The sequence below is a fragment of the Rissa tridactyla genome, chromosome 9, assembly GCF_028500815.1.
Source record: "Rissa tridactyla isolate bRisTri1 chromosome 9, bRisTri1.patW.cur.20221130, whole genome shotgun sequence".
NCBI classification, from domain to species: domain Eukaryota; kingdom Metazoa; phylum Chordata; class Aves; order Charadriiformes; family Laridae; genus Rissa; species Rissa tridactyla.
The window spans coordinates 26,360,631-26,383,462 of NC_071474.1; the positions used below are offsets into that span (position 1 = coordinate 26,360,631).

At 46.3% G+C, this 22,832-nt stretch overlaps 1 protein-coding gene across 2 annotated transcripts in view; it reads right to left on the reverse strand.

The window, feature by feature from the left end:
- HTR2C (5-hydroxytryptamine receptor 2C) overlaps window positions 1-22,627 on the reverse strand; it is a 103,400-nt gene extending 80,773 nt beyond the window's left edge. For both annotated transcript variants that reach the window (XM_054215353.1, XM_054215352.1), the window contains exons 1-2: window positions 22,352-22,627; window positions 13,188-13,577 (exon numbers count right to left, since the gene is read on the reverse strand). The gene's annotated coding sequence lies outside the window, so the exon portion shown is untranslated. The remainder of the gene's footprint in view (window positions 1-13,187; window positions 13,578-22,351) is intronic.
- Window positions 22,628-22,832: the final 205 nt, after the last annotated feature.

Consider the following 22,832-nt stretch of genomic DNA (forward strand, 5'->3'; position numbering starts at 1 on the left):
ATTTTTGTCCCATTTCCAGACAGAGTGGCAGAGAGACAGTTCTCAGAATTCTTCTGAGAAGCCAACGGATTCATGCCTGTATCAAGTCCCAGCATCCTTGTGAGAAGCTGTCAGAGGGCAGCCAAAATAGTGCAATTGCTTCACCTCCTGCCAAACACAGAGGAAAGGCCACTCTGTTCCAATCATAAACAAAACCAGGGCGCTGTCACGGAGCAAACAGCCTTCCCCAGCATTCAGACTGCACCCAGAAGTTCACCAATCAGTTAGTCACCGCTGTAAATCAACATGACTCATCAGCTCGCCTCCGCACCTCAAGGAAACTCTGATGTGTCTCCACCAGCCTCAGGAGCTATGGGTTGGTTTGACCCAAGGCAACACTGGCACTGTGGGGTGGAGAGTCATGTTGAAGAAGCCTCCCCACAAGGTCCTCAGCGGGCTTTGATTTAAGCCAGGCTTGAAGGTGTCCTCTGGCTAATGCTGCCAACTTTCCACTTACACACCTGGCCAGTGGCAGGAGCCGTGCAAGCCGCCAAAATGGGAGGGGAGGAAAGAGCAAAACAGGGAATACCACAGGCTGGGTCACTTTTGGCGCCGCAGTCTTAGAAACCGGTTTCTGTCAGATACAGAGAGAAATGGGACTATAATTTAGACGTGTTCTTTCTTAAGGTGAACTAATGCACCTGACCATATTTCAAAGCATCCTTAAGACACAGTGCATTGGTATATCTCCACAGGAAAAAATCTACAGAAAGACTGGCAGCTAATTTAGCAGGACTCCTTCGTTACAAGTTCTTACCCAGCAACTCAATTATCCGCAGACTCTCAGACAGCCTTTCAGCTGCACAATGTCTGTACAGCGCTGGCAAACACGCTTATATTCAATTTACAAGTAGATAAATCAAGACCTACTATCTTGGAAATAAAATCTGAGAAAAGCAGCAGAGCAAACACCATCCCCCAGCTGGGTGCGCGCCTGCTTTCTCACTACAGCAAGCCTGGACTGCGCACACGCAAAGTTTTCAAGGTTTTTGCTCAGCCAAAGCACACCCTTCTATATAAACTGGAACTATTTGATAACCACTCTGCTTGCCAGACTGGAGGCAGTAATGGAAAGGCACAAAATAGAGGGAGATGATAAAATTAAGATAGTCAGGAATGTATTTCAGAGAACTTTCATGCTTCAGTGCTGTTCCATCAGATACGTGAGGGAAAGCATGACTCTCGGCATGTTTCGGGCTGGCTATTCATCATGCCTGAAATTCATCACTTGGAAGTAAGCTGGATCAGTTCACCAGCCCAGCTTTTTATCTTTTTTTTTTCCTTTTTTTTTTTTTTTCCACAGCTGGAATATTCACTGTCTAATTAGCGAGTTGAATTAGTTCACTAATGGGTTGAGTGAAGCCAAGAGCTAATGGAAGAGAAGTCCTGGGGACACCCAGCCCCTGTGAAGGCAGGGTGGGGAAGCCTGAGCAGCATCACCCCTTGCGAGAGCAGTTCCGCGCTCAGCAGTCAGTTGAGCAGAGGAGCTCAACTCATAGAATCATAGAATCACAGAATGTGTTGGGTTGGAAGGGACCTCTAAAGGCCATCTAGTCCAACCCCCCTGCAGTCAGCAGGGACATCTTCAACTAGATCAGGTTGCTCAGAGCCTCATCCAGCCTGGCCTTGAATGTCTCCAGGGATGGGGCCTCCACCACCTCTCTGGGCAACCTCTTCCAGTGTCTCCCACCTTCAATGTAAAGAACTTCTTCCTAATGCCTCATCTAAACCCGCCCTGCTCTAGTTTAAAACCATTGCCCCTCGTCCTATCGCTACATGCCCTTCCCAACAGCCCCTCCCCATCCTTCCTGTAGGCCCCCTTCAGGGACTGGAAGGGGCTGGAAGGTCTCCCCGGAGCCTTCTCTTCTCCAGGCTGAACCCCCCAGCTCTCTCGGGCTGTCCTCACAGCAGAGGGGCTCCAGCCCTCGGATCCCCTTCGTGGCCTCCTCTGGCCCCGCTCCAACAGGTCCATGTCCTTCTTGTGCTGAGGGCTCCAGAGCTGGACACAGCACTCCAGTCTTATGCAACTTCAATGTAACTTGAATATCATTGCTGTCCTAAGCAGCCGACCTGGAAAGATATTCCCTACAGCTGCCTGGTAGAGCCTGAGCTTGATGCTTGAACTTCAGGAGCATGAATGTCTGAAAACCATGTGATGGCTCACGGACCCCTTTCATTGTGAATTTAAACCAATTATAATGTCTGAGACAGTTTCTTCAATGCTCATAACTGAATTCAAATTAAAAGCAACAGGAAGAGATGCAAGCCTAAGCATCTCTGCCTGAGGCAGAATAATTGATATATTAACTAAAGGATAAGGTGGAACACATCGTACCTCAGGAAATGCATTTGCTCAAAACCCCATTAAGACTGTCAACAATTTGGCTTGGCTGTTTACAGCACGGTATACAAAACAAAATCATTACCGTGGCACAGTATGCAATAAAACTGGTCTTTAGCACTGACAGCAATGGTATCAAGAGGAAAGGTACATGGCCAGCACCTAAAATAAAAAAGTCCCAAGGTCGGAATCGCAAGGGATTAAATTTTATAGTTTAGGTGATGTGAAAAGGTCAGATTAGACCACAAGGTTTCTTCTGGCGTGAGAAAGTACGGTTTGATCCTGCTGCTCATAATCTATTACCACTGTGCTTCGTTTCTCCATCACCCATGTGATGTCTCCAACTCTGCTCAGTGCTCTGATGCTCAATGTCTCCAACTCTGGAGACATTCCAAACACGCCTGGACGCATTCCTGTGCAACCTGGTCTAGGTGACCCTGCTCTGGCAGGGGGGTTGGACTAGATGATCTCCAGAGGTCCCTTCCAACCTTATGATTCTATGATTCTATGTACCCACAAACACATATGTTACAGTGCTGTCCTTGTACACGCCCCGTCCACCATGGGGAGTCCTTAGGCCGCGGGAGCCAGGGCTGCCTGCAGAGGTCCACGTCAAGAGCGTGAGGAACAGAACCTGGGTATGGACAAGAGCTCGGCAGTAAAGGAGCTTAAGGCTTTGACAATCAAAACAGCGCTCGTAATACAAATTGGGGCTTGGCTACATTTTTTAATTAACGAAAACGTCTAAAGTAAAATAATTATTTAGTATTCCAGGAGAAAACTTGCTTGTTCTACTTAAAGCAACACCAAAGAAAAAACAAATCAAGGCATAAAGAAAAATGGAGTGCATTTTCTATGCAGGAGAATAAAATTTCCTGCTCAATGGCACAGAATAACTACTAAATCGGAGGCAGGAGCTGCATTCAAGAGACATCTATATAGGCACAAAGTGGCACCATCCATAGCTAAAACAGCCACAAGTTATACGGTATGTGAACTATTAAGTTCATAACAGCATTATACTACTGACTACCCAAAGAAGACATTTCTCTCTCTAGGAAATTCAATAAATAACCGTTCACCTCAAAGGTTTTCTATTTTCCCATGATGAGCCAGGAGTAGCCAGTACCAGTGACATGGCAGTAAACCAGAGAAATCCGCCAGTCACCTACAGAAATCCTCCAATACTTCTTTTAAAAATGCCCTGTTAAAACTATCGGACTCATTGCCACAGAATGTCATGGATACTACGTTTTAGATGAGTTCAAAAAGCAATTAAACAAAATAATGAGAGTAAAAAAAAAATAAATCCATTCGGGGCTATTAAACAGGATAATACCCCATCTGGCTTAGGAAGTCCCTCAGCAGAAATTGCTGGAGCCTGGGAGATTACAGGGGCGAGGACTGTGCTTGCCCTTGGCCCCCCGGCAGTTCTTACTGGTCACTGTTGGAAACAGGACAGCAGGCTGGAGGGACCTTCGGACTGAGCCAGTAGAGACATTCTAATGCCAAGAGCGCACAAGAGACGGGCAACTCAATATTATGTTGCTTTAATATGCAAACAGCCAGATTTGGTTCTTGTATAGAGTCTAACGAAGTCAAGGGAAAACGCATCCCTGCTACCTAGGGGTAGAGTTGACCACAGCCAAGAACAGAAGCGCGCTCTGGACATTTACATGACATCTTTTTGCTCCTCTATCCAACCTGTTATGCTAAAAATCCCACCAACAGAAATCAGTACGTGCAGCGGATGACAGTTTGGGGGGGGGAAGGTGGGGTGTTTTTTGTTGTTGTTTTAAAGAAACTAAAGAAACTCACTGAAACCAAGACAAATCAGAGCCCTCGACTATAAAAATAACTTCCCTCCCTCCCCCAGGCCAAATAGTTTCGTCTCCTGGTAAGAGGAAGAAGTCCAGATTTTCTGTCTGAATGTAAGAAGTGATGCTTGGAGACCACAGGATGAAGCTCACGCTGTACTGGAAATGTGTTGTGAGCAGTGCCCTGGGAAACCGCTCACTCTGTTCCCGGCAGGGTCTGACTCCCTCAGCGAGGGCCGGGAGCAGGAGAACAATCCATACTGCCAGGGGTGATGTTTTTTCACTGCTTGACAGTTCAGCTCCTTGTAAGCTTCTCTTCCCCATTGCTTACCGCTTTAGTGACCTTCGAAAATGGAGACAGAGATAATAGAAGCAGAATACTAAAAGGATTATTGCTTTTATTATCCTACTATTGGGAAGCTGATTAAAAGCACATATCCTTTCACAGGCTACCCTGGGTATTAGCACTCTCAGCTCTCTTCTCACAAAAGGTCACTGGACAGGATATTAAATGTAAACTTAAGCATTGAGCACTCTCCGTTTGCAGCACAGGTGTCCTTCTCACGGCAAATGTTACCGGGAGTGGTCTGTCTCTAGCCCAGGAGTCTCTTCTCACTTCTTACCGAAACACAACAATAACAACATGGATTTTCATCACAAAATGCCACCGGCCTTGAATGGTGGTGGGTGATAGTTGCATAAGGAGCTGCAACTCCAGCTGCAGGATTTCAGCCAGATGTCTGGTTTGTGGTTGTCCCTGTGAGCCACTCCGCCAGGCCACACTGAAGACACGCAGGAGCTGGCTCGGTCCCCTCAACACTTCCCTGTTGAGTGGCAGTACAGAGCCAAAACAACTGTGTGAGAGCCACCACAGGTATAACCTCATATTTTCACAATGCCAAACTAAGGACATTTTACAAGGTCTGAAGATCAGGCCTTTAGTATTTTCCCATGATAATAGAAGCTGCTTTCTAATGTCATGCCTCATGTAGCTACCAGCTGCTTTGGCAGGAGGTAGGATCTCCTAATGTCTCCTCCTACCATATGGAAATGGCAGGGCACGAACCGTGATGACGCTTCACGTCAAATAGATTCTCCCAAACCCAGAAAGAGGGAGAATGTGACCCTGGTTTTCTTAGCCTGTAGAAATCACCAGTTACAAAATCAGTGTATTTAAGAATAGGTTGCGGTGGTCATCTGCCTAAGCACCTAACAGTCTTGTTGCGTGGGTTGCACATCTCCTTCGACATAGGAGTGTTTATTTCGTACCTGTTTTGGGTTGCAATGCATATGCTAGAACACCAGGGCCGTGCGGTGTTTAATTGAGGATAAGAGCAGATTGCCAAATGGACACAAATAACTCACGGCACCTGAAGCTATTTTCTCCAATGCTATCTAGCCCTACTCTTAACACATCGTTGCTTTTACGGAAGAATCTCCCACAAGGTTACAGAGCCCCATGAGTCAGCGTCATCGCTAAGAAGAAGATCGGGTGAGGGTCAGCTGTTTTCCTGCTGTTATTGGCCCGAAGCAGTGAAGGAGTCCTGCTCGCTGACAGTCCTTACGCAACGGAGATAACCCATCTTTCTGCAGTCCTTTGTGGGTGTCAGGAGAAACTAAGAATAAACCAGGAAAAGCCTCCGGAAAGGTCTGCTAAGAAGTGAGGTGAAAGAAACATCCCTCAAGATACCATGCGCATACCCTCACTTTGGCTTAAAACACATCCTTATGCAACTGCTGCTAGATGGCTGCAGGTCATAATCACATACTGCAGTTAAAATTACTGACTAACTTATCTAGGAAGTGTTAAAACAAGCAGAGGAAAGTAGATGTAAGGAGCAACAGTTACATCCTTGTTCATACAGGATACACTAGAGTTGCTAAGCTTAAGAAAATAGGTAGGTCTCCCCCCCTGCTCATTACAGGGAGTCATGAAGCAAACTGCAGCATTTTTAAATCCTGCTTATCCACAAGCCAGATAAATTAGAATTTCTTTCTTTCTTTTCTTTTCTTTCTTTCTTTCTTTCTTTCTTTCTTTCTTTCTTTCTTTCTTTCTTTCTTTCTTTCTTTCTTTCTTTCTTTCTTTCTTTCTTTCTTTCTTTCTTTCTTTCTTTCTTTCTTTCTTTCTTTCTTTTTCTTTCTTTCCTTCTTTCCTTCTTTCCTTCCTTCTTTCTTTCCTTCTTTCCTTCTTTCAATAGCTTGTCTCAAAAGAGCTCCAAAAATATGCAAGCATATCCAGCAGAGAAAGCAGGCCAGCATTGGCCCTCGTTCAGAAGAAGAGGCCAACTGGGAGGTAACTAGGCACTCCTGGTCAGGAAGACACCAGGGAGAAAAGGAAGGAGAGAGGCAACATGGCTGCCTAAGGACAACTGGCCTCCCTGACCAGAGGCTGGGGCAAATCTGCTGCTGCTGTGAACGAGATGCATTTCATGTCCTTGCTTGCAAACTGAGGAAGCATGCCATGATCAGACCCTGGAAATTAAAAAAAAAAACACCTGCTCTTGTGCCAGCTTTAAGCTTCTTGTTTTCCTTGTTAATAAGATCAAGAAATTTCCTTGCAAGAGAAAGCTCTGTAATTCTGTACTCTTAACGAAAGTTTGTGAAAGACAGGATCACTGCTTATCTCATGAATTAATGCTGAAGCTCTGGGACAGTCTAGCAGCTAAATTAGTACTTAAATGGTACATACAGGTCAGGATGCAGGAAGAACTGTTAACTCTTCTGAGACGTGGAAAGCAAGCTTGCTATCAAGGTCTTCAGGACCACAGTAGTCCTGGGTTTGGTCCCACTTACTGTAAGCACAATGGAATTGCAGCAATACAAAAACAGAGAGAACAAGACTGGAAGCAAGCCCAGGTAATAAAGAGTCATATCAAATGAAAAGCTGACCTTCACTTGGTTGCGTCTGAATTTTTGCCAAAGGAAAAAATTGCAATGCCTTTCAAAAGAAAATGTAACATGTAATCTAAACCCCACGCTCTCCCAAACCAAAGGTCAATAATATTAATTGTACCGTTGTACATTGCCCCTCTAAAAAAATGAATATACTGGATCTATTGAAGGGTCTAATACCAGCTAGAATCAAGATCAGCAGAAGCCAAATTTGGATGAAAATGTCTCTTCGGGAAGTCACCAGATACTGGTTTCTTGCAATATTGTCCAAATACCTATAGATAGAAGAAGCTTTTAATTCAATGCAGCAGTTAAGGGTTTCAATGAAATCTATTTCCGGAGAAAAAAAGAAGCAAGCAAACCTCTGCTCAGCATAAAAAGCAAGGGTCATTGTAGTGGAGCAGAAAGACTCATCCTCTTGTCTTTTTTCAAAGAAATAAAAAGCTCTGTAACTGCTGAGCACATCGGTAATCTGAACGCCCTCGATGCTCCGATTGACTTGGCCTTGCTATCGGTAGGGAGCTGGGACAAAGGAAGGTGCAGAACGAGCCCGTCACTCAGTAGCCCACTTCCAGGCACTACTGTTGGTACCAAAAACCAGGACTGGTAACTATTTCGCTCATCCGCTTTCACAGAGGACAAGCAACAGCTATTCCGCAGTGCATCAGCTCTTAAAAAGACAAGAGAGAAACCACCCATCCGCACTGCTGAGCACAGACACAAATCAAGGGAGAGTAATGAGGCCTGACTGCCTGTTTCAGGCATCATTTACGGAGCCGGGTACAAGTCAGAAGGACGTGGTAATGGACGTATCGTCCCTAGGATCAGCTCTTTGGCAAAGCAGAGCACTGCCCAGAAACCTAGATGTTCCACGATTTGAATGCAAACTTTCTTTTTTCTGCCCCCCCCCTCCAATTACATGGCTCGTTCTACATACCTGGTGATAAAAAAGAACCTGGGGGTGTCATACGGAGGAAAAAGAAACGGGATTAGCATTTCCAGCTTGCTTCTGTTCCGTAGAAACACTGGTTTCCTACTACCATTGCTTGGCAGAACACAGGAAACCTCGTATAATGAAGCAACTAATGAAGGGTCAACAATATGTGTAGCCTGAGAACAGGACGGGAACAGAGAAGGAACCTCAGATCAATCTCACAAGCATCAGAAATGGGTTGTGCAGACAAAGAAGCAATAAACAGCACGTTTTGCTGGGTTTTCCTTGCATTAATATGTCACGTTGCCTGGACAAGAAAACTGCGAGCGTCCATTGTTTCCCCCTGAGTTTAATGAACGACTCACATACCAGCTAAAAGTTTTCAGCATCCCTCCACTGAGGCAGGAGGACCGGACCCACTGTTTGCAGGTTTTTGTTCCTGCTCCATATACTTCCAAAACAGTGATGCTGCAAGAAGTTTCCCCAACCAATTTCCATACAGATATTTCTTTAGCTGCAATCACTTTAGGAAAGTCCAATACTATCTATACTTCTTTATTTTATTTTTTCTTTTTTTTTAGGATAGAACTAACCAGAAGTGATCAGAATGCAGCATGGTTTGTCCGTATTAGCCAGGTCTGTCTAAGGCTTTGGCACTTTGTTGTAACTCTCAGGTTTTTGAAAGGTGAGCCTCAAACTGCTGCTGCGTGGTTCAGTCTCTACAGAAAATCATTGCGCAAAAAAAGAATAAACTGCAAAGGGATGTGGATATTTTAACAATTTCAAAAAAAAAGCTGGCCTCTTTTTTTTTTAATCGTCATGTTCTAAGAAAATTTGCTGCAAATAACAGAGCGAAGTTGCTGCCCTGCAGAGTTCAGACTAGGTGCACAACCTGCTTAGACTCGGCTTCAGAGCACATCAGAAATAGGACGTGCTCATTTATGATGAGCATGTTTCGAATTCAAGGAAATTAACTTTTTCCTTTTCCAAAAATTATCATCCTACATCTCTATTTGAATCCACAAATGGTTCCTGGTAGAATAACACGTTGATTAAGTCATCAAACAAAATGCTCTCTGGCACTGGTAGCAGCAAGGCAGCAGCTGTTTCTAAGAGCAATTGTACGTCAAGTGGAAAAGCTGGCAAGCTTCAAGTTAACATTTAGCTACCTGACCAGGTTATCTTTTTCAAGCAGCAAGAAATGTGGAGTCAGCAGGAATTTTTCTACCCAAAGTACACAGAAGGAAAGGAACCTCTGCCTTTCAATTCATAATTTAATATACTTGATGCAACCCTTATGTTCACAATCTGTAGCTACACTGAGAAACATAAGTGATCCAAAACCTCCAAGGACCTTAATCGCTACAGAACACGCAGGAGGAACTTGTTGACAACAGCAGCAGCAATTTAAATCTGCTGGCACTTTCAGAGACAAATAGCCCTGTATGAAATTCAGCTGGAGGTGGCTTCCCTTCCCCTTGGTCTCTGAAGGCTGATGTCAGGACATCCTAACCTACATTCCCTGGGCGATGAGTAGGGCAGTTGGTAAATCCTGGAGACAACCGCGTGGAGTTAGGGGAGCTTTTCGCTCTCCTCAGAGAAGCACGAAGCAACTCTACTGCAGCCGTCACGGGGAGAAATGCCCCCCCAGAAACAACCTGTGTGGTTCTTCACGGCGTTTTTACTGCTAGAGAGCAGCCACGTATTTTTCACGGAAATACTTAACCCTCTCCAAAATTGCAAATCTTCACTATCAAAATCTACAAGCAATAATGGGTCAGGGCTATTAAGGTTTTTTTTGCGTGTGTGTTTCTCCACCAGAAAATTATTTTTTCATGAATTTTTAGACAAATTCTAACAAATTATTCCCATCCCTGCCAGGAGAGGAAAACCAAATGTTTTCCTTGAGCAGAACTCACATAACAGCCTCCGCATCCTCTTTAACGCCATTTCTGGAATAAACATCTTTTTAAAGTTTGTTCTTTCATGGACTTGTCCAAATAGCAGGAATCTCTCAAAGAACAAGAGAAGAGTCTACCTTTTGGAACACTCGCTGGTTGCCTCCGCTGCCAATGCCAGCCCATTCGTCACTGATTCTTGCCCTACCTGTTCTTGAGAAGTCTCTCTCAAAGTAAACTCTGTCCACTTGGATCTGCTGCTCCCCAAATCGCTACAGAATCAAGGACTTGTTGGCAACACTAGAAACCACGCAGAGCGCTGGGGCAAAAAAAAATCCCACCTCTACCTGCATCAGCCGAGGGTGTGCTGCAGCGGCCAGAGCCTTCACAAGTCTCCCGTCACCCATGAGACCCCACCCTGGGGTCTCGTCCTTGTGTGGAGACCTCTGTCTCCCCGCTTCCTACTACAGTGGTGCCCAAAGCATCCTCCAAGATTGGTACCTACCAGTTCTTTAGTCTGTCAAACTGCAAAACACTTTTCTGGATTTTAAGGTACAACGGTAGTACATTAGAAATCAAGAGGCTTAAAGACAAGACTATGAAAAGGAGATAAACCATCTTTGCTAGAATTTTTTAGATTAAGTCTACAGGAGCTTTTATGAAGCTAGTGAAAATCTTCTAGATGAACCTTTAGGGCTCATCAGTTTAAAATCATTTTCTTTCTGCTCCCTCCTCACTAATATTGCTCAAAAAACAATGCTGAAAATAATTGCCAGCAACGTAATACAGCCTGTGAAAGGTACCGAAAAGGCTCCTATGCCTCCAAGTAACAGCACAGCTCCTCAAGGCACATCACGTCTGCTCCTTGTTGCATTTTTCCATGTTTTTCATTTAAATAGACAGTAACCTTTATCGCATGAAACCAAGGTGGCAAAACATTAGATTTGATGTGTGTGCTGGGCCTGGCCTGCCTTGCTGTGCGCTGCAGGAAAAAGCGGTGCCTTGAGATTCCTGGAGTTTGAAACGGGAGAACCCATGTCGCTTGTCTCCCTGCCCCCAGCTGCAAGGGAAGCTCTGCCCCATGTCTTTTCTCCCCAGAGCAGCCCACAGCAACCAAGTCAGGTGAGCAAACCCCTGCAGAAGTTTGGCCTCAACAAGATGGGACTGTTGTTGGCCAGCAGTGAGCAACTCCTCAGCCCAGCTGCAGGAACTCCATCCGTACCCTCATACTTGTGCTTTCAAAATAGCATAAACAACTGATAAGCAAAACAAAAGCAAAGCTAAACCCCACACAGCAAAAAGCTTGGGATTAATGCTGCAGCTGTAGAGCAGCCTACCCTTCACTTTGCTTTTATGCAGTATTTCACACCAAATTCTACGTTTGCCAGCAAACTTTTCAAAATGGAAAGCAGTATTGTTCGTATTTGTGCAATATCAAGCACCAGGGGACCCTACTAGTTGGAAGGTACAGAAACTGCACTGTTAAATCTATGTTCAAGAACACAAATAAGCGTTTTCTTTTTTTGCAATAAGAATAAAAGCTTTAAGATAGGTGCCTGAAACCTGAGACGAGATAGAAGTTCTAAGAGTCACTATACATATCTAATCAGCAGAACGCACAGAAACACTGAGCCACTGATACTTTACAGGAGAGTGAGAAACGTCTGTGTTTGGGTGAGATTACCTAGAATCAGCACATCTGGAGGGCAGGGTAGGAGACCAGTGCCATCCCACAGGCACTGGTGGATTCCCAGGGACACCCACAACCCGGTGCGGGCTGGCAGGTGGGGGGTGGGGGGTGGGGGTGCAGGCCAACAAATTATCTGGCCCCTTCTTCCCCTTCAGGCAAGAGAGCAGAGACCCGGGTCTGTCCCTGCCCCAGAGGGAGGATGTACAGTGCTGGGAAGCACTGGAACACTTGCTGCCCGGGAAGGTCCTCCGCACTTCCCAATGGTTTTAGCTGCCTCGGTCTGCAGGGAAACTCTCAGGATAATGTCTCTGCTCAACGTTCATTCGGCTTGGCAGCCTCAGGCTCAAATTACAAAGTATTTCTAAGGCAGGACCACAGAAGAAGACGCAAAACCAGCTCAAGTCCTGGAGTTGCAGGGAAGAACAAATGCTGGCAATAATGGAAAGGCATCATCAGTATTATTATGATAAGATGTCTGTAATTACTACACTGGTAATTTTTCCAAATGAGTTGGCTTAGAGACAGGTCTCTTGCACTGATTACTAAATTATTTTCTTTACAAAGGTGTAAGTGGCTCTGTTTTCCAGATGAATAGCCTGAAGCCACTTGGTTCAGAGCTTTAGTCCCCTGAGATTCACCTTGGACAGTAAAGAAATGAGACAGATGAACGCTAAACTATTCTGTGTACGAACCCAGCAGCAGTTTGGCTGATGAGAATGCTTTAGGTAAAGTACCTTTCAATTTCAAATAAAACAGAGAGGAACTGGGGCTAGTTAAAAGTCACAAGGAGTCAGAAGCAGTATTTGCTAACAAATCATTTTAAACCAAGTAAGCTTTCCTAAAGAGAGTCTTGGGCTCACCTCGCCTCGTCCGGGAGAGCTGCCTTGCCAGGCCAATTGAGGGCAGTGGGTCGGCGTTGGCACTTTCCCAATCATAGAATCACAGAATCACAGAATGGTTTGGGTTGGAAGGGACCTTAAAGATCATCTAGTTCCATCCCCCTGCCCTGGGCAGGGACACCTCCCACCAGACCAGGTTGCTCCAAGCCCCATCCAGCCTGGCCTTGAACACCTCCAGGGATGGGGCAGCCACAGCTTCTCTGGGCAACCTGGGCCAGGGGCTCACCACCCTCACAGCAAAGAATTTCCTCCTGATATCTAATGTAAATCTCCCCTCTTCCAGTTTGTGGCCATTACCCCGTGTCCTATCATTGCACTCCCTGATCCAGAGTCCCTCCCCATCCTTCCTGTAGGCCCCCTTGAGGGACTGGAAGGGGCTCTAAGGTCTCCCCGGAGCCTTCTCTTCTCCAGGCTGAACCCCCCCAGCTCTCTCAGCCTGTCCTCACAGCAGAGGGGCTCCAGCCCTCCCAGCATCTCCGTGGCCTCCTCTGGCCCCGCTCCAACAGGTCCCATCCTTCTTATGCTGAGGGCTCCAGATCCCAGTCCAGATCTCCAATCCCGCCAACCCAGCCACTGCCAGGCTGCTGGACTGCCCTCTCCCCCTCGCCTGTCCCCAGGGAGCAGCGTTGCTTTTATCCCATCGTACTTTTGCCCAGCATTTACTGACCGACACTTACTTTTTCCTTGAGAGGGAGCACCTGCGCTCAGGGAGGGAAGCTCTTTGCAGCCGCCCGCACATCTGGTGCGTGGGGACGCAGCGCCGCTAGCGGGGACCGAAGCAGGGCAAGCGTCTCACTCTCACACAATGCCACCTAGACACAGGTTTCCATCAGCCTTTGCTGACAAAGAAAAGGTCCTGGGCAGCACAGCAGGAAACAGCAAAAGTTCAGTCCCTCTGGCAGCTGCTCCGAGGAGGGTTTGAGGCCGGTGTATGGTGCCAAGCCCCGCCTGTGATCCAGGCTCTTGCTCGCATGCCTTCAGTGGGCTCTTTCGAAGCACTCTGCCCCTGTGGATGGCACCGAGCTGAACTGCTCACCAGGCAGGGAACTCAAAAACGCCAGGGAGACCTTTGGGGGAAGAGAGAGAGAGAGGGAGAGAAAGGGAGAAATGAACAACAATGTTCATCTTCGAAATTTAAATCTGTCTGTGGCTTCTATTTCGAACATCCCCATTAAATTAGTCCATTAGATAAAATCCTATTAATTGGATGACTTGGTCAGCTGCGGCTTACTCAGAATTTGTTGTGGTTTTAGTATTTTATCATCAAACGCAGTTCTGGGTAATTCAAATCTCACAACACCAAGGAAAAATTGCCCACAATTAACAGCTTCAAATACAAGCAGCTTTCGTCACACAAACCCCAGCAAGAGCTCACGCCACTCTCCAATCCACTTTACTTGTTTATTTAGTTTACATCTCAGTTTCTTCTGGGGTTCAACTGACGCGAGCTTGCGCTTGTTTGAATTGCTCCTCTGCAAACACAACAAACCAGCTCCAGCCATGAAGCTTTAAGCCATCACCAAAGTTTTTCAGCAATCAGATCCCTAAGCATTAACTTTCGTGATTAAAGTAGCGTATCTGACAAATTGGCAGCAGGGAATATAATGGCATATTTCTGTGCAACGGGGAGAATTTCTACCTTCTGCAGTCACCGGTGGACTATCAAAGCCACTATAGCATGACACATGATGTTGCAGCATCCCCGGGCTAGAAAAGTAAGTAATCTGAGTCACCCGCAAATAGAAACAAATTCAAAGGGTCATTAAAAAGCTACTAAAGCTCACAAAATTAAATAAATACATCAATTAATTTAAAACTCCATGAAACAGCAGAGTTGAATTTTGCTGTGGTAGTATCACATGGCTTTAGAAATCGCCCTTCAGTTATCCAACTGGACCTTGGCGTGATTCCGTCTCCACTTATTCTCCCTGGTTATGTCTACGGCATCATCACCACCCGTCTGAAACGTCAGAAAGACACGAAAAACAGAGCGGAGGGACTGAAGAAAAACTAACACTAGCATCCAGCTTTACTGTTCTTCTCATTCATGAATCTCAAACTCATGTATCCAAGACAGTGAACAGTATCCTTCTGCATGCATTAATTGCAGCCATGAGGCACTACATGTATCATGGAACACAGCGTGGCTGGCAAGGGGACTCAGTCCAGCTCAGGAGCCCAGGCGAGGGAAGAGCGCGATAGTTTGAGGAACAGAACAGCTCTTGCTCCAAAACATCACCGCTGCGCAGCCTAAGAAAATAAACCGACAGAACTCAACAGACCCTACATGCTCACACAGACCCCAGGGCATGGAACCAGCACCAGCCAAGGCTGGCTCTGCCAGAGGCTCACAGGCATCCAAGAAAAAAGAAGTCTCTGCCCAAGAGGTTCCCATGGATATCTAACACAACACAGAAGCGCCAAAGGAGCGGGAAGGAGGAGGAGAAGCAGCAGCGGTACAAGGAAGGCCATTAGCTGGTGTGTGCTGGTTGCAGCACAGTGGCTGCGCCAGCAAACCAGCCCCAAAGCAGGACCAGCACAGAACCAAGAGTGTAGTGGAGGCACTGACGTCTATAAGCATGGAAAACAGGGGAAAGCTGCTGGATGTAACTGACCTCAGTTAAACCACAGACCTATGGTCATGTCAGCACACCAAGTACCAACCCATAGGTGCTCTTGGAAGAGGGAAGAGAGCCAAGCATGAGGCTCAGGAGACTTGCACAACTGTCTTCTTCCGTAAGAGGATCCTGCGGTGGAACAGGCATTGCATGTTCTTGGCTCTGCATCACATTGATGACACAAAGCTCGGGGGGGTGGCTGACACACCAGAAGGCTGTGACACCATACAGAGAGACCTGGACAGGCTGGAGAGCTGGGTGGAGAGAAACCTTATGAAATTCAAGGAGGGCAAGTGTAGGGTGCTACCCCTGGGGAGGAATAACCCCCTGCACCAGGACAGGTTGTGGGTGACCTGCTGGAGAGCAGCTCTGTGGAAAGAGACCTGGGAGTCCTGGGGGACAACAGGATGCCCATGGGGCAGCAATGTGCCCTTGTGGCCAAAAAGGCCAATGGCATCCTGGGGGGCATCAAGAAGAGTGTGGCCAGCAGGTGGAGGGAGGTCATCCTCCCCCTCTGCTCTGCCCTGGGGAGGCCACATCTGGAGTGCTGTGTCCAGTGCTGGGCTCCCCGGTTCCAGAAGGACAGGGAACTGCTGGAGAGGGGACAGCAAAGGGCTACCAAGGTGCTGAGGGGACTGGAACACCTCTCTCACATAGAAAGGCTGAGGGATTTGGGTCTCTTCAGTCTGGAAAAAAGACGACTGAGGGGGGATCTCATCAACGCTTATAAACACTGAAAGGGTGGGTGTCAGGGGGATGGGGCCAGGCTCTTTTCAGTGGTGCCCGGTGACAGGACAAGGGGTAACGGGCACAAACTTGAGCATGGGAGGTTCCACCTAAACATGGGGAGGAACTTCTTTCCTGTGAGGGTGGCAGAGCCCTGGCACAGGCTGCCCAGAGAGGTGGTGGAGTCTCCGTCTCTGGAGACATTCCAAACCCACCTGGATGTGTTCCTGTGCCACCTGCTGTGGGTGACCCTGCTCTGGCAGGGGGTTGGACTGGATCATCTCCAGGGGTCCCTTCCAACCCCTGCCAGTCTGGGATTCTGTGATCACTGTCTTTTTCTAAGTACTACAAAACGTTTGTCTTTGAAAAGTCCTTTTTCCAACAAAAGTGACTCTGAACTGTCACTCTCCTTTACCCAGGCCACCCTACAGCTATGGCGTAATTTATACTGTGTAGAGATCACAAATCCCAGCAAAGACTTTGCTGTGCTACTGGTCTGAGGCCAAAGGCGCTCACCTTGGAGACCATTTCGGCGTGCGATAGCTACCGAGGTCAGCCTACGACCGGAGAGCAGACTGCAGCAGCTGCCTTTGAGCTAAGGGGAGCGACAAGCCCCCAGCCTCAGCGCCGCACAATGCCTCCTCTTGGATTTGTGACAAAATGACCTTTCAGGAACGCAATTTCCAAAGTGACTAGTCTTGCTGGTGACACACAGCTAGGGGAAACAGAGAATTTACAGTGATTTGAATAGATCAGATTTATGGACTAACAACGCAGATGATGCAGTGAAGCAAGGAATGAAATGTAACAAGGCCGAGAAAAAATTAAACACATGCTACATTCCAGCCTAAACAGCCGTGTACGAATAGACAGGAAATACAATCTAAAACAATTCACATAACATTTAGTAGCATTACGGGAAAGCCAGAAAATATCTTGCAGCTCTTACAGACTTGATAATACAGCATAAAAACCAACAGAAGGCTGTAAGGCGAGTTAAGACTGTGAACACTTCTGTAGGAAAGGCACAAGGAGCCTTTCAGCCTCAGGAGCACTGAAAAATGTGAGACGCTGCCAAAAAGATCTCCAGAAGGTTCAAACCCAATCCGGAAAGATTTCGTAGGTATTAGGTTATTTGGGCAACATTAACATTTTTGCAAGATGAAACCTACAGTTCCATTAAACCACCCTACAGCCTATAGGATCCGATCACCTTTAGGTATGCAACAGAAAATGCAATAGGGAAGGTGTCTCCCCAAGTGAGGAGGTGCAGCAGGAACAAAACTGGCTTTGAGAGAAGAGGAACGAGAAGCCAAGAGTTTGAACTTGTCCCCAAAAAAGCCTTGACACTCTGCTAATCGTGGCTGAGCCGTATTGGAGAAAATGCTGTGTCAAACGGTATACTGGATTACCAAATCAATATTGCTGGGGGGAATACTGTGATAGATTTCCATGGAAATAATTTCTTTATAGACAGGAACACCCTTAAGACTGTAAAAAGGTTGTTTATGCAGGCTTATACTGAAAAAACATATATACTCTGAAAATGTTTACATACACGACTAATTAAAATCAACTGGAATAATCACGTGCTTCGATTCGACATGTTAGGCATTATAAAAATCAGGTGGATTGGCATGTTGGTATATTTTCATCTCTCTTTGGTTCACTATATATTTTTTGCAGCTGTATTCAGAATAACGGGATGAACTGCAACTCCCAGAAAGCAAAGAGATGATGCAAGATTTTAAAATGCGATCAGAAGTAACAACATTTTTCTAAGACATCCCTTTTACTTGAGAGCACGCATTTTCAAAGGCCCTCTGTATATACAACATTATAAAGTATTTCCTCAAACACAGCAACTTATTAGCTCCATTCCTGCCTAGTTTCTTAATTGGGCTCAGAAGTAAAATTATCATTCAGATGTTAGCAGTTTTGCTGTTCAATGTCTAATCTATCTTGAAAGCTTGAACAAATTCTATAAATATTTAAGTTAAATATAATCTGCATTTGCTTAGTGATTTTAATTAAGAATTACGTTGCCATTCCCCTGAAATGTGTAAATGCTTAAAGCCAGTGCAGTAGCAGGATAATATCAGGGTATTTAAGATTCCGTACCATTATGAATACATTTTTCAGTTTAGCACTGTAGCTGAGCTGCTACACTACTACTCAGAGTCATCTTTAAAAAAAAAAAAAAAAAGACAAAAAGCTACAAAAAAAAAGTAAACTTTAATATTAAACTGCTGTAGCAGAAGAGGGTTCTACTCAGTTGGGTTTTTTTCCATTTTTATTGCTACTTTAAGCCCAGTTTCTCCAGACCTTCCTTTCCACAGCCAAAACTCTGAGCCTCTGACTTTGAGCCCACTGCGTTTCTTCTGGGTCTGACGAAGGAGCCTCACAGAGATTTTAGGCTTTTGGAAGAAAAGCCACCGATGACGACTTCACGCTATTCTTTCAAAATGAGCCAGTTACAACACTCTTTAAGACAAACATTTATTCCTTGCAGGAGGGTTACGATATCTGAATCCTACCCGTGGACTCCCCTGGCACTAAGTAAACCCAGGAGGACCAAAGGGCAGCCCGTCCCCCTCAGCACATCCCCGGCACATGGAACCGACGCCAAGGATGCCCGTTTCAGAGCATCCTCCTCAAGCAGGAGCGCGTGCAGGAGGCAGAAATGTCCATGAGTATGGAACCGGGCTTCCCCGGCGGGTGCCGCGAGCTATGGGCTGCGGTGGGAAACGCAACCCTGCCCACGCCGCAGAAGGCGACCCTGCAGAAGGGCACGCTCAAACCCAAGGCGCCCTGGGCGACTCCCGTGTCTCGCTGGATACGGCAAAAACATGTGCCTGCTTCCCCTGCGGGAAGGAAGAGCCTTACACCCGGCATTTCCAACCCTACCCTAACGCAGGCTGAGAAGGGAAAAAATACATAAAAGATGCAAGACACTGGATAGCAACAAATTAGGTGCCTAAAGTCCAGGACTGAGAACCAAACCATTAGAGATATTTAATTAGAAAACTAGCTATTAAGGTAGACTGCAGTTTATTAATAGTTTGTCAGGAAACTAATGTAATTAACTGCTGGACAGAAATGGGGACAAAACAGTGGTTAGAGATCTCGGGAAGAAGTAACTAGAGAAGAATGAACTGCAAGGGTTATAAATCTCAGATTCAACTGCAAGCCTTTTTCTCTCTTAGTCCACAAACAATTAAAAATCTTACTTCTATTTGTTCTAATCTTTGAAAGTATGACTGTGGAGACTGCAGTTGCATTTTGACCACAATATAGACACCGCACTGGACATCTTTTTCTCTGCGTGGCTCTGCACGCTGGTTTGAGGGAGAGAGCCAGAGGCGGGGTGATGGGCTTTGCCTCCCCCTTACGCCACAACTGCTTCCATGGGATTGAACTGGGAACCAGCAAACAGAACCCAAAAAAAACAGAAGGAAAGAATATTTAAACCCGGGTTCAGTAATACTGGATGTTACCGAGTAAAGCAAAGGAAAATTATTATTTTACATAAAATGGTTTTCGGTTTTCCTTTGGATGGCTTCATGGCATGTAAGAAGACAGTGAGAAGATACCTGCGTATCTCTGGAGGCCTGATTTAAAACCTCTGATTCATAACCAACAGCACGCTTGGTGACCTCGGAAAAAACCCACTACAAAAACCCAACCCAACACCCCACAACAGAACAATTCCCACACGCACATTCACAAGAGGGCAGAAGATTAACTTTCATTGTGATCTTTTGACAAGAAACAGCACAATTTTCACACAGAACTGCGTTTTCTGCAGTGGACACAGAGCAGCACAGAATAGCACAGACCAAGAGAGCATTTTCAACCTGCCACCCGTCTAGCCTGTTATACCGATTGCACTGGCGACATCTGAAGTCCCAACGTATGACGACATCACTCTTTCCTCATTAAGAAGTCAGCATAGGCAATTTGGGTAAGTAGATTTTATAGAACACTCTTAGGAAAGAGAACAGAATAGAGCAGAGCAAAGAGTGAACAATCAAGCTCTTTCCTCGGCCAGAAAAAGCAAGCGATAATGTTCAAATTTTCATGCCGTGGAAGTTGGCCCTGGGCTGAAATTAAACCGGGTGCAAAGTAGCAGGTTCTCCACCACCAAGGCAGGGCAGAGTGAGCACATTAAACCCCCAGCAATTCTACATGGCTTCGGCTTTGCCCTCGGTCGTTTTCCCTTTTACTGCCGTCCTTTGTCCAGAGAACGAGACAGATGCACGCCATCGCCTTTCGCTCTGTCCCTCAGACACTTCTCCTCTGACATTGTCTCCAATTAGCATTCCTGTTTGTTACCCAATATATCACCCATAATAATTTCGGTGCAGTCAACCAGTTCCTCCCCGAATGGAAGGAAGGTTAATGATGCTTTCTGCTACTGTTACTATATGCTTTGCATAAGAAAGGGAGCGGATCTCTTAAACAACAGCAGAGGACATTCCTTCCCTGAGATGCCTTGGAGCAGAAGACATCCCTTCTGCACCAGTGAAGTGCAAGGGGACTGCCCACGTCTTATCAGGTCAGGAGTCGCTCTCTGCCCCGGACACACAAGTACCCTGTGGCCAACAGAGAGGTGGCCCGAGTGTCTTCAGTCTAGATCCTTTTCTGTAACGGAGCAAAACATTGTCCCTTGAAAAGACGGAGCCAAGTCCACCAGTGACAAAGCCTGTGGCATGGGGACACTGCCGGTGTTGGTTTCTCCCTTCCCCTGGACTCAGCCCAACCCTCAGGAAGGGCCAGAGAGGCCCCAACCTCCCCCTTTCCCCCGCCTGACAGTGACACATGCTAAACCTGGGCGCTGAACGAGCAGGACACATCAGAGGCAATGCTACGCAAAGCTGAATTGTGAGCTAAAGAGAAGATTGAACTGGGAGCCACCGGCTGCAGCCAAAACATTTCCATTTCAGTAACTGATGTTAACCCTATTGTAAAATCCCAGTTACCTGTTAACCTTCCCCCAAAGGAAAAGACGGATTCTGATAGCCTGCTAACAGTTACCACCGATCGTATCTTTACAGTAACTTCAAATTTTTTCATGCTGATAGCACATCCTGGTTTGCAACTATACTTTTTCCTAGTTCTTACATTTCTTACTTACTGAATGATTAACTTTACCTGCAATTTGAGTCAAACTGCTTTTGGATAGAAGCTGGAATTCAATTAACAATGGGAGGGGGGGGAGGGAAGTATTTTAATAGGTGCACTGTCTACAAAAGAAAACATCAAACATGATTAGCACTTAAAAGAGAGTCATCATATGAAGAAAATTATCTCCATAATTAGTGACTTGAGCCAATTGTTGCTGATTATAATACAATGAAAGGGCTAGAAAAGACCTCACCTCACCTACACCTTTGCCTAAGAAAGGATTGAGGATAGCCACTCTACCGAACTACAATGGTTTGCAATTAAGCATAATTTCCTGTGTTTAGACAGAGAATTCCCTGGGTTGTAGCTTTCTTTACATGTTAATGGCAAATGTTTAATGCTTAAATATTGGTTTTATGTAAATTTAAGATATTGCAATGGTTTTAAATCTTAATATAGAAATGATGAGATGTCATTTTAATTCTGAAGGGGATTATTTCAAATGTTTTGGTATCAAATACAAATACCAGGTTTAAGTTAAAAAGACCAAAAAAAAACCAACCCCAAACAAACAAAACCACTACGAGACTTCACTCCCCCTGGAGATAGGACTGATCTGTAGGGTGCCATCAACAAGGATGAGCACAGGGCAGATCCAAAAACTCACTCCTCAACGGCACCCGAGCAGCGGGGGCAGGAAATGCAGTCCAGCACCCCACACGCCTGACTGGCAGGAGCAAAAGGGTCTTGCCCGAAACAGGAGATGTCAGGCCCATCTCAGCTCATCGCCAGGCGCAAACACCCACTCCACCAGGCTCTGTTTCTCTCCGGCTCCCACTGACCCGCTTGCCTAAGTGGGAAAACTCTCCACATGCTACTTGCCCGGGCAATTTTTGCCACGTCAGTTTTGCTCAGCATCACAAACGTGACCCATGCTGGTCTTGGGAGGGTCCAGATACTCAGCAGGGCTCGTCCCCACACACCAGGATGTCACCCCTCCAGCTGGCGGCCAAGCCCGTAGGCCAGCAGATGCAGGGCAGCCCAGGAGAGAGCTCCTCCCGCCCCATCCAGCAAAGCTCTCCCCCTGCTCCGCTCTGGGCTTGCAAACCAGCCCACAAACCCACCGCCGCCTCGGCCCCTGCCCCGCTGAACCCAAGCCCTGCGGCAACGGCGACGGTCCCTGAGCTCAGCTTCCCGCCGCCACAGCTATGGGGCAGCTACAGTCCTGCAAGGTCTGGCTGAAGCTCCCAGCTTTAGTTCAAACAGGAGTTAATTCAGGGAAGCCCTTAAAGATCCCTCTTGGCTTTACGATCTCTTAAAGCAAGCATAAATCACTAGTGTTTTGTCTTGGCGCCAGGCTTCATACTTACTTTGTGTTACCACGAACGACTGCCAAAAACGAAGCTAGAGGGACTGAGGTCCATTAGCCATACTTTATTTTTTCATGATCTTCCCAGAAGCCATTGCCCACACTGCTCTGATGCATCTTTGCAGTCCTCATCCAAGCTGCTGAAAGCCCTCGCTGCAGCCCTGGGATATCTACAGCTTTTAATCCCGGGTGACAGCAGTACAGGCAGCCAAAGGAGAGCCGAACCTCCAAACCGTTATCACTGCAGAGAGCGAATTCCACCTTAGCTTGCTCTTTTCTTCCCAGAATGACACCCACTGGCCAAGCTGCAGATATCATATAAGGTACCGGCTCTGAATATATGCAAAGTGAAGGAAGTGGTTTTTCTATCAGCAGGAAACATTTGGGTCGAATTCAAGACAACTGTTTAGGAATTATCAAGTGTACTTACCCCAGGAGTTCATAGTCACAAGTCTAATTTTGTCACCATCTAGAAGTTAGAG